This window comes from Nannospalax galili, unplaced genomic scaffold (assembly GCF_000622305.1).
Source record: "Nannospalax galili isolate Female #2095 unplaced genomic scaffold, S.galili_v1.0 scaffold299, whole genome shotgun sequence".
Taxonomy (NCBI): domain Eukaryota; kingdom Metazoa; phylum Chordata; class Mammalia; order Rodentia; family Spalacidae; genus Nannospalax; species Nannospalax galili.
Window position 1 is genome coordinate 615158 of NW_008343973.1, and position 12821 is coordinate 627978.

At 38.2% G+C, this 12821-nt stretch overlaps 1 long non-coding RNA gene across 2 annotated transcripts; it reads right to left on the reverse strand.

The window, feature by feature from the left end:
• Nucleotides 1-501: 501 nt before the first annotated feature.
• Nucleotides 502-12554, reverse strand: LOC115071576. Of its 2 annotated transcripts, none has more exons than XR_003850678.1 (3): nucleotides 12510-12554; nucleotides 4420-4638; nucleotides 502-786 (listed from the first exon to the last, which is right to left on the reverse strand). It is a non-coding gene; the product is annotated as an uncharacterized LOC115071576 (long non-coding RNA). The 2 variants fall into 2 exon arrangements; XR_003850677.1 differs by having other exon boundaries at nucleotides 4420-4635; nucleotides 12510-12536.
• Nucleotides 12555-12821: the final 267 nt, after the last annotated feature.

The window sequence follows — 12821 nt, forward strand, 5'->3', positions numbered from 1 at the left end:
CTATCCCAAGATATCTACACATATTCAAATATTCCAAAATTTAAAAGAATCTGAAATCTGAAACACTTCTGGTCCTAAGCATTCCAGGTAGTTAGGATTCTACCTGTATACATATATTTTATTTAATCTATGTAAAAACTTTGAGATCTGGACTGATCTAACTCTAATTTTAAATATGAGAAAATTGAGGCTTAGCAAATTCTGAAACTTGCCTGCAGTTACAGAGTTCTAGGCAGGGCAGGATTCAGACAGGCTCTGCACACCTGAAGCCTGCTGAGCAGTCATTTCTCAACTGCTGCCTCTACAGTTGTTAATTTCTTTTATTATTATTGTTGTTGTTGTTGTTACTATTATTATATGTGTATGCGGGTATTGCCTGCGTGTAGGTAAGTGCACCCATGTCGTGCTTTGCTCACGGAGGACAGAAGAGGCTGCAGGATCCCCTGTAACTTGGATCCCCTGGAACTGGAGTTACAGACAAATTTTAGCTGCATTGTGGATGCTGGGATTTGAACCCCGGTCTTCTGCAAGAATAACCAATGCTCTTAACCGTTGAGCCATCTCTCCAGCCCCACAGATGTTAATTTCTGACAGGTGACACCACAAAGGAGGATGTGATCTCACAGCTGGTTGGCCATGATCTCCAAGAAACCTGCCATCCGGGTGAAGATCCAGGCGACAAGGGCTGCCTCAAGTCCAGGGCGGCTCCAGTGGTTTGAGTGCTGCAAACCTCATAAAGACCAAACTAGCTGGAAACTGGCTCCAATTTCTCCATGAGAATTTCTTCTAGAATTTGGAAATAAAGGAATTTAGAGTCCAAGGCTTGGGATCCATTGGAGGAGAGATCAAGAAAGAAGAGTCAGGTACCCTCAAAAGTGGGCACCCTGAGTCTCACAGCGTCCCTCCCCGTGTACCTGCCAGGGCTCTTGCTCGGGGGAAGCCTCTGGTCTTTCTTCTTCCCTAGGTTCCTCCCAAACTATCAGACCACAAAATTGTCCCCAGTTATGGAACTTTGCATTTAGTTTCTCTGGATCGTAGTGGCCATAACAGTCCCCACCTCTGCACATTATGGGGTCCTGAGTTTCGATCTGCCTCCAGATAGCCCATATCTTGAGACCTCACTAGACGACTTTCCATTTAGCTCTAAGGAAGCAGCAAGTGAGGACATTAATTGTACTGCTTTTTGACTCCAAATTCTAAGGTTCTAACTTTGAGTGAAGAAATAGAGACTGGCTATATTATTCTTGGAAAGTTGCTGACCTCTAGTGTTGGCACAGACCTAGAAGAGAAACCCAAACCTAGGAGCTAATTTTCCATTCCAACGACACTCCTCTACCCTCTTTCCTTTTTCCTTGTGAGGGGAAAGGCATATAAAATATTTCACATTAAAGTTCTATTAACTAAAGCTTCATTTACAGAATAAATATTTCTGCTGACATTTGACTGATTATATCAATTTTGAAGTTCAAATTTTAATTAGGTATTACCAAGCCCAAGAACAAACAAGCTAATCAGGCCTGGTTTCCTATTTCCTCCTTTGTATTAAATGATAAGTGAACTTAAAGCTATGCTTTGTCTTATTAATATCTGCTAAATATGGATGAATTACTGAATATATATTTATTCTTAAACTCATTTGGAGGCAAATATTTACAAGGCTTTTCTCTTATAATCTGATTTTAATATCTCAACTGAAACTGATTTATAACACATGACTTCAGATGAGGTATTAGTGAAAGAGGGCAGGAATTAATGAGCTGATCCTATCAAGGGTTTCTTGAAACTGATTTTGAAAGGGAAAAATATTTCTATTTTTTAATCAAACTATAATTGTAGGAATTTTCATGGCAAACACTGGAGTCTCATGTAAACAAATCTTTAATAATTTCGCATGTACAGATATTTGGTCTGACCGTACTATTAGCTGAGTTAGAGACTCACTTGAATATTCTGTGCCATGGAGTGGACAATATATCCAGCTTGCAGGTGGATTTCTCATTTACTGTGGGATTAGTTATGGGGGAAGCTAGCTAAATATGTTTCCTGGAAATCTTTAAAACAGTTTGGGTATGAGTTAAGAGGCAAGTTGGTTGGTGAAAGTCCTTTGATTGCTTTTCCTTCTAGCCTAGCTGCTGAAGCAAGTTGTCCTTCTACACATTTTGTAATTGTAACTCACAGCATGTTTGGTACACTGGTTGAATGTACAACCTGCGTGTAACTGGGTTATAGTTACAGTGTAGGAGTGACAGAAGAATCACTGCAGATGACAAGGATACATGGCAATTACCTGGTGAAATGTAGCTGCTCAAAAGGGGGCTCAATGGTGAGGAGGGTGTGCATCCTACACACTTAGTTCCCCTCACTTGGAGCTGCATATTGGTCAGTTGTGAGGCATACGTAATGGAACATGAGAGTAAATTAACTACATGTTTAAAGGTCAGCAAGGCATCTGTTTTGGAAGAAAAGCACTTTGAATACTGGGCCCATATATACCATAAGCCCTTCTCCATCTGTCCTAGTCAGAGTTATCCAGAGAAACAGAACAGGATATGTTTGTGTGTGTGTGTGTGTGTGTGTGTGTGTGTGTGTGTGTGTGTGTGGAGAGAGAGAGAGAGAGAGAGAGAGAGAGAGAGAGAGAGAGAAAGAGAAAGAGAAAGAGAAAGAGAGAGAAGCTTTATAGCACTGGTTCATGTAATTGCGGGACTGAATTTTCAAGGCAGGCTGGCAGGTTGAAACTTCTAGCAGGACAGCAGCACTGGCTGCTGTCTAGTCTGAAGTGCATTGGGGGGCAGAAATCCCTCTTTCTGGGCTGGAGAGAAGGCTTAGCAGTTAAGAGCCCTTGCTGCTTTTGTAGAGGACCTGGGTTCTGTTCTCAATACTCATGAGGTGCCTCACAGAAATCTCTCTTCCTCCAGATCTCCATCTTCTCCTGAAAACTTCAGCTGGTTGGGGCCCATCCACATGATAGAAGGTAGGCATTTTATTTAGAATCCAAAGATTTAAATCAGCTGGGCCTCAGCTCACACAACTTAAAACAAAAATTCATTATCATGAACTCTTACAAAATTATACATGAATTTCATTTAGTATTTTGTAAAAAAAATTTTTCTCTCACATATTTGATCCAATTTGAGAAAAGTTGAAAGGTTGAAGTGATTTTGTTATGCAAAGACATCATTTTACAGTATTCTTTCTTAAGGCTGATTTTTATTTTTCTTATATGTGTGTGCCATGTGTGTGCAGGTGCCTGCAGAGGCCAGGAGAGGGCGTTGGATTTTTTTTGAGCTGTAGTCACAGGTGGTTGTGAGCCACCAGGTGTGTGCTGGAAACTGAACTCTGGTTCTCTGGAAGAGCAGCAAGTGCTTCTACCTGCTGAGTCATCTCTTGCCCTTTGACGTGGTTCTTCATGACCCCCATCTCCTGGAACTTTCCCTTCCTTCTTTTCTTCAGCTGGGGGACTTTGAGAAGTTTATTTAATCTGTATATTATCTTCCTTTCATTTTATTTTATATTGATTATTATTATTATTTTATTTATTGCTACAACGAGAGTGCTGCTTTTTGCCAAGGTATTTAGCCCCCTGGGTTCTAGGTGATGGATCCATTTGGATGTTGTGATGGTTCACTTAATGTGTCAATTTAGCTGTGCCATAGTTCCAAATACTTAGTTCAAAATCTAGTCAGGATGCTGGATGTTCTGTGAGGGTTCTAGCTCTCTTTCATTTTGCTTTGCTTCTTCAAGTATATTAACATTTTCTTGGACAGATCTGGTAAGATGATTGCCACACATAATGTGGTGGAGGCTCTTCAAGTCAGTTGAAATCATTAGAAATCTGGCTAAAGCCACTTTTGGTTGCCCATACCTGTAATCTCAGCACTTGGAGGTTAATGTAGGAGGACCCCAAGTTCAAGGACAACCTGGATTCAAGTAATCAGTGTCCTTTACAGGATAATTTTTACTCAGCCTACAAACAAAATTTTGCTTAAAATAAAAGTCACAGAACAAGAGTTAAGACTCAGGAGGACTCAGTCAAGGCCTGTGGGAGTTCTCAGTGTTTTCTATGAAAGAAACTAAATCCTGAAGGGGTTGATGCTGCTCAGAATGGATGCTGGTATTCTGCTCTGGAAGGTCAATGACAGGAGTATGTTTACAACATGTATCATTTAGAAAAATGACTCACAGAAGTCCATTCCTGGCATTGAGGGTTGTTTTCCTTAACCTATGATGTCTAGAAAGGGTAATGCCCCCCTGTTAGATGGTAATTTCTTTTAATGTCTTTCTATGATGTATATGTATAGACTTTAAGAAGCTTCTATAGTGATAGATTTCCATATGGCTTTTTAAAAGGCCTTTAGAGATGGCTCAACTACTAAAGGCTAAGGCTACCAACCAAAACATCAAAAGTACCTCTAATCTTACCTGGTGCTCTTCAAAACCAAGATGAAGATGTATTTGAAATGTCCTGAAGGATGTATCATGCTGTGGATCCACGACTGTTTCCTCTCTGTCAGACAGAGTCAGCTCATTCTGAGGAGTCCTCCACTCAGGTGGTTTAATGTTTGTTCTTCACCATCATGAGGTCAGAATGAATGATGCCCTTTAAGCTTGACCTCTTTCCCTCAGGTGAGTGCCATACTGCTTAGAGAGACACATGACCCCTTGTAGTCAGGAGCCCTTCAGAGGTGGTAATAATAGCTCACATATTAACTCATAACTTTTGTGAGTTATTCTTGAGGATTTACATATAAGAGAGTTTCTAATACAAAATTCACCTAGCATTCCCTATTATAGAAGGTCTTTCCTCATGTAGTGATACTGATAGACACTGAGGACTTAGTATTTGAAAGAATCCAGTCTGGCTCAATTTAATTTTTAAATTTTATTTTTGAGTATTTTTTACTCGTTTATTTATTTTTATTTTATGTGAATGAGTGCCATGCCTGAATGTATGTAAGTGCACTACATGCTTGCAATGCCTATAGGGGCCAGAAGAAGGCATCAGATTCCCTGCAACAGAAACTTTGGATGGTTCTTAGTTGCCATGTGGGTCCTGGGAACTGACCCCAGTTCCCCAGAGGAGCAGCCGGTACTCTTAACCAGCGAGTCATCTTTCCAGGCCCCCTTTTTTCCTTAAACGGAAAAGGAGTACAAGCATCTCCTGACTTCTATTACATTTTCTTACTAGTATTTTCAAGACATATTACTTTGAGGACTTTCAAAACTAAGGAATGAAATCTTTGAAATACAAAGAATATGTAAGAACAACATAGAAGGGGATAGACTGAGTATGGTGTTCTTTGGGAAGTATATTTGGAACTATACCATTAGCATGTGATAATGCTATGATAGAGAAATAAAATATTATGTAAGCCACACATGTGAGTCTTATGTACAAATTAAAATATTCTACTAATCATTTTAAAAAGGTAAAAAGAGATGAAATTAATTTTAATAATATTTTATTTAGTCCACACATCACATAGGGTTGTTTCAGCTCATAATCAATATTTTAGTAACTATATATACATGATATTGTACATTCTTCTTTTTAAAAGCTAGTGTTTATTTTATTTATTTTTATTTTTTATATTTTGAGTCACTGATCTCTCTGTAGCCTCAACTGACCTGGAACTCACTATATAGACCAGGCTGACCTTGAACTCACAGAGATCCACCTGCTGTCTCCAAATTAAAGGCATGTGCCACTATGCCCAGCTCCATGTATATTTTATGCTTAAAGTATATCCCCATATAGATTAGCCTCATTGCAATTGTACAGAATGGGCTCGTTTGGCTAATGGCTGCCTTGTTGAAGAGCACTGCTCTAGAACAATTAAGAGATGCATTAGAAACTTCCACTGAAGGGCAATGAAAACCACTGCCTGGTGCTCAAAACAGTGTAATGAGCGGAGCTGCTGGCTGCAGTGTTTATGCTCATGTTTTAAATTTCTCAACTGGACCTTAAGGACAATATGTTACCTGTACCCTAGTTATCAAATATCAACTCATTATTTTCAATATTTCAGGAGTCTTTAAATTTGTGTTTTGTAAGGTGACTGACCAAATGCCTTCAGTGATTGTGAAAATATTGTCTCTGATCTCACTCCAACATCTTGCCTCCTAAGCTATCAATTCTCAATTCTCCCAGTGACCTGGGTGTGGTTTGGGGATGGGAGCTCCCAGATGTAGGCACCTCATCCCAGACTTGCCCACACTCATCTGGCAAGAGTCATTAGAACAGAGGGATAACCACATTAACAATAATAAAACATGCCATGAAATTTAAAGAGACAGGCTATGGGAGAAAAGGTGAAGTCAGTTTTCTGCTTTTGAACCAAGATCCCATTTTCATTTTGTACTGGACTCTAGAAATTATGAAACTGATCTGATGGTGAGGATGGTAGGAGCTTCATGTGTCCTGATGACCACAGCTAACACTTGTTTCACAGTCTCTGAAGTTGCTGCCCCTCAATGAAGATGTGTTCTAAAACAACTATGTGAGGAAAGTCAACAGAAAACCAAGTCACGATGTGAATGCTAGAGAGAGAAAGCTGGCTGGTTTTCTTCTTGTTGTTTGGTTTTATATCAAGTGACCAATTAATTTATTAACTCTGTTACTATTTTGGATCTTGATGCAATGTTCTGTAAACACTCGACTAAATAAAAAGTTCTATTCCACATTCATTGGCATTTTTATATGCATTAATTTATTTGCCTGAACTATGAGCCAGTATTTTAAATGTGATCAGTAGAAAATAAAATAAAATACCGAGACACTGTTAATACAATCCAAAAGAGCAAGAGCTACATTTCGAAGTACGGATAAATGAGATGAAACATGAACGTGAATAATTTCAGGATGATATAATCCGGGTCGGGGTCTGGAAGGTGTGCAGTGTCTAGGCAACACCAGTAGTGTGGAAATATAGATGGATGTAAGGTAGCTTGATTCTGCCTCCAACAGGGGCAGAGCTTGAGAAACTGTTCCTTTCCATAACACTGGGGAAGGGAACACTTTCTATCTTATGTTTCTGTGATCCACAGAGATGTAGACAGGAAAGTACTGTGAATTTGAATATGTACAATTAACATACCAAGGAAGACCTCTGAGTTTACTATATACCCAATATATCAAGAAAAGGAGACTGGGGTTATTATTTGTGTGTGACCTCTAAATGTCCCAATAATTGTAAGGTATTGGTGACCTGAGAGGTAATGAACTTCTTCTGCTGCCTCAACTTCCAGATCCCCTTTCCTTGAAGCAGTGCAGACTTTTTGTTCTTTGGTAGAATCTATTTTCCATCATGATAATATTTATTATATACAATAGGGAATCTAAACAGTCAAGCTAATCCCATCATGAAAGGTAGTGTGAATAACCTCAGGCTATAACTTTCCCATCAATTTTCATAACCTTCACATTCCTGGTCCCCATCTTCTCAAATACTTATATTTATTGAAATTCTTCAACAAACAAAATTAGAAATTTAAAAGAAGCTCTTTCTAGGGGACATTGGGAAAGACTTGGGTGATGGTTGGTTGAACCCATGACATTGAGACGTTTCTCGTTTGTGGGCTGTGAATGCATTGGCAGTCTGTCACAGAGTATGGAGTTCTGCAGATCCAAAATCCCTGATAGACACAATCTATTTTTAATACCCTGTGTCAGGCATCCCTGCTGCCCTCTAACCATTCTTAATAATAAGACAAAAGTGATATTTTAGGGTAACAGCTAATAAATAATGTGACTTATCCAATCATACCTCTCACTAAAATATTATTATCTTTTGGCAGATTCATTACTGTGGAGACATCAGGATCGGATGAAATGTTCTCTAATTCTACCACTAGTACATTTTCCAGAGTTGTCTTTCTTTTAATTTAATTCTCCCACTTTGAAAGCATACTGTCTATTGCAATTACAGAATAAGTATTTAACATCCCATAACTAAGGCATTCTAATCTTGTCTTATGTAAAGATGATTAAAAGGCCCTAATATCACAATGATATGGATACTTTTCATCCCAACCAATGGCTCAAAGTTTCCTTTGTTCTTATAAGTAAGTAAGTAAGTAACAACAAAGCAATTCCCCAGGCTCTAGGTTGAATGGTCAAGCCATCTTACAACGTGTGTGATGAATGCTTCAAAATGCAGTTTATTGAATGGGTTTCTGGATGTTCCTTGGGCAAAGGTGAGCCTAAAGATAGAGAATCACAAAAGAAGTCTATAATGATTCTTTTGGAAGCTTGATTTATAGTCTATTATATTTGTCTCAAAGCAAAATATTTTGGTAATTTTTAAAAAAAAATTTGTGTCACTAAGAGAGATATTGAATCACTTTAAACTACAATGGCTGATTTTGGTACAACTCCTCTTCATTGATCATTTCAGCTAAAATACTAGAACTTAGGAATTTTTACACTTTTTCAAGTGTCAGTACTTTTCTCTGATTTTTGCCTTCATATCACTATTGATATCCCTGGGGCCAAGCATGTCCTGTTAAAAGGATAGTATGCCCTGAATGTTTGCCATGTATACAGACCTTAGTCTCTTATCAACACTAGTAAAATACATAAATATAAATCTGCAGGGTGTTGTTTATCTAAGAAGGTAATTTCCTCGGGACTCTTTTGCCTGGTTACCACTGACACTGGTGTGCTTATTTCAATTGAGCTGATCACTGGTTTATTAAATAAGAAAGGACCTCACACTTTATTATGCACTTTCATACCTAGGGCTTGGTTGAAAATGTCATATCCTGTCTCATCAACCTGTGGTTTTCAGCCTCGCCTGTCCCTTGGAGAGCTGTGGTTGTGCATACAGGCTGCAGGTTGGTTGGCAGGTTTGCGTTTGGGTCGCCATGCAACCACGGCCTATTTTTTATTATGCCTTTATTTTTCGAGGATGATTTCAAAATTGTTACATGTTGGTAAAACAATTCCTTCCAGGCTGATGTGGATCTGTTAATCGATGAGGGCTGTATTTACAAAATGAATAGAAAAATCACTGATTTTGGCAGTGAAAACACCCAAATGACTGAAACTATCACTTTAATGGTTATTTTTGAACTATTATTTTTGTAAAAGAGCGTATTTTCTTTAATTTTTCTACAATTATGTCACTTTTTTTTATGCAGGCCCTTTAAAAACGGTGTCAAAGTCTTAGTAAGTAAATGTTTGAATAATGCTGTAACTGGCATGACAGACTCTGAATAGATTTGTTTTTATTTATTTTTCTTCCATGTGTATGAGTATTTTCCCTGCATGTATGTACATGCATCCAAGATATTCAATGCCCATGAGTCCAGAAGAGGGAATCATACCCCCTGGAACTGGAGTTAAGGGTGATTAGTTGCCATATGGGAGATGGGAACAAAACCTAGGTCCTCTGCAAGAGCAGTCAGTGCTTTTAATTGATGAGCCATTTCTCTAGCTTTGATAGTTTGAATATTTTAGAATTTTTTTAAAGAATATTTTATTTATTTTTATTTTATGTGTATGAGTGTATTGCTTGCATGTAGGAAGTGCACATGTGTCATTCAATGCCCGTGGAGGACAGAAGAGGCCATCAGATCCCCTGGAACTGGAGTTACGGGCAGTGGTTAGCTGCCATGTGGGTGCTGGGATTCGAACATGGGTCTTCTGCAAGAACAACCAGTGTTCTTAACCACTGAGCCATTGCTCCAGCCCTGATATTTTGATTTTTAAGGCCACAATAACAGAATCAGAAATTTACAGAAAGGCTATTGAAGAACTTTTAGCCATGCACACACTCACAAGGCTGTAAGATATATTACCTTTACATACTGTTTCTTTATTGGGTCGAATCTGCTTTGATTATTTGGGCTGAGGTGTGGACAGCATGAGATGCAGCCCTTGATTACACAGGTAAAACAATATACATTACACTTAACAGAGAGCTGAGAGCAATGTAGGCTAAGTGCATTAATTAGTTGCCTGTTCAAATACCGTATTTATTGTTTCTCTTGAGCTCTTGCTATAAACTCTTTGTCTCTGACTTTGACTCTGTCTCTCTGTCTCTGTCTCTGTCTGCCTCTGTCTCTGTCTCTGCTGCTGTCTCTCTGTCTCTCTGCCTCTGTCTCTGTCTCTTTGTGTCTCTGTCTCTGTGTCTCTGTCACTCTGTGTCTCTGTCTCTGTTTCTCTGTCTCTGTTTCTCTGTCTCTGTCTCTCTGTCTCTGTCTCTCTGTCTCTGTCTCTGTCTCTGTCTCTCTCTCTCTCTCTCATGTGTATGTGTGTGTGGTAGGAATGGGGATTTGATCATATTGATGTTATTTTTTGAGGCATCCTGAGGCAGAAAACAGGAAAGCTCCATTTACAAATATATAAACAGTCCTACAGTTCCAAAAGGACCGCAGCATTTAATTGAACCGTTCTGCAGCATTTAGGTATATTAATAGTTAGAATTTCCTAGTGTAGTAATACTAGCCTCCCCAAAGCAGAAGGTCTAGCTAATTTAGCATGTTTCTGTGGTGCTCTGGTGGTTTTCTGGGAGCTTTGTTTGGGTAGAAACAAGGTTCATCACTCTCTTCCTTAAACAACATGCATGATGCTTTAAGGTCAAATAGAATAGAACGGCTGTGCAAATAACCACTTGCATTTTCTAGCTGTGACTTTTAGAATATATCTTCGTGTTTTATGAAATCCTTGGTGAAAGATAATGGCAAGGTGATATATACGTGGTTCAGCATTTAAGCATTACCTTTTATTTGAATGTGATCACAGAGTATAAGATATAAATTCAATTTTGTTGGCTCCAAGTCATTTCACCACAAAAGATAATTTGGTTGTAAAAATATACAATAATTAAAATAATGAAATTTAGAGTCAGGACACTGAGTTCAAATCTCAGCTTTGATGTTCTTCCTTGTTTATTTGTTTTTGAGACAGGGTCTTATTTTTTTCTAGGCTGTCTTCAAACTCTTGATCCTCCTGCCTCAGCCTCCCAAGTGTAGGGATTACAGTATGTGCTATCACATCCGGCTGTTCACCTTTGTTTTTAATCACTATTTGACCTCAGTAAAGGTTTGTGACATTTTCTGACTTCTAGGAAAAATGGGAATGGTAATAAAATGTCTACTTTATAAGTTTGCTGTGAAAATAAAGATCACATATGTAAAGTTCTTAGCTGAGCACTTGGCATACAATAATAATTCAAAATATGCAGCTTAAAAAAGGACAAAACAATAAAATATTTAAGCAAAGGATTTTTCTTCATTTTTTTTGCTGCTTGCTATGTCTCCAGCCAGGCTGTTGGCTTTTCCCTTGGAGCTTCAAAGCTATTTCTCTTGTGCTTTCTTAAAAAAAAAAATATTGTAGGGATAAATGACCTGTTAGAAAGTACAGAATGCCCATGCCCTGACCTTGACAAACAGTTTATGGATTCCGAAAGAGTGAAGAAAAACATAATAATTAACTATATACCTGTCCATCCAAACAGTTATTGCGGAAGTCCTGGTCCATCTGTTTTTATACCAACTGTGCAGGTTTCAACAGGATCTGCTGCGTTTAGCTAGTTACCCAATAGCTTTAGGGAGCTATGGCCTCCTATAAAACTAAAGCCAGCCACCGACAATATTTGGGGATTCGAGTTTTTTTGTTTTGTTTTATTTTTAAGCAAACAAAATTCAATTGAGCTAAACTGTTTGCTTTTTTCTATGGTAGGGATCATATTCCTGATGGTACAGGAATATCTCCTTCAACCACGACTTTGGCTGCAGGCTCTGAAGTGTTTTGTGATGCAAGTCAGGCCAATACCAACTCTTACAAAGACTAGATCAATGCTACTTTGTTTGGCTGAATTACTATGTGTTTCTGTCAACATCTAAGAAGTGGAAATAATGAATCTTGCTTTGCTTGGAAATACTTAAAAGAAATTTCACAAGATTCTGCTTTGTCTAAGTATGCAGTTCCCATGATTCTCTCCCCATTTACCAACTCACAGTGCACCTTAAATTCCTCACATGCATGCAGAGGTCAGGGTCCTTTTCCAGGTACTCCTTCACTGCCTGTTGACCTGCCATCCACTAACTTAAGGTAATGTTTTCTAACTCTACCTTGAGAAGCCCTCTGCAAGATTCTATGAGCCCCGACTATAGTTATATAGTTGTAGGACAATTTGTGGTAACTAGTAGATGATTTTGTAAATAATTTCTCTGCATATTTCCACAGAGGATGTTTGGAGCTTTGTCTGTGATGATCCCTTTAGAAAATTTATTGAAGCTACTTTGAAAGAGGGACTTAATAATTTTATTTGTTTGTATTTATAGATAAAATATTTGTTTTTAAAAGAGATATAGATTTTGTCCTAGATTTCAAATGACTAGAGAGAGAATATAAGTCTTTTAACTCAGAATTGAGACATACTAGTTTTTAGTAGTACATATTCAGAAGATCCTAAAACTTAATTTGAGAACGTTTTTTTACTTATAGGATACAAATAAGTGCTAGGGAAGCTATTTTGGAGGAAGAAGTATTGACCTGAACTTACCTGACTTCAGAAGAGCTTGCTTTCTGGAGGGCATGATAATTAAAACTTACTGAGCATTCAGTTAACATTGGAGGACTATAGTTAATTTGTGGTTGTAGAATAACTTCTCTTTATTTACACAGCTTTTAAATATTAGAATGACGTAGAAGACATTAGATGCCAAGGTAAAGTATTTCCTAGACTAGAGAGCAAAGTTTTAATTTGTTTTTAGCACTCTATATCGACAAAAGACTCTTTGCTAGCCAAACTTTCACGATAGTAGAACTGCATTCATTGGACTACATTGACAGAGCTGCTCAGCTTTTCAGAAGC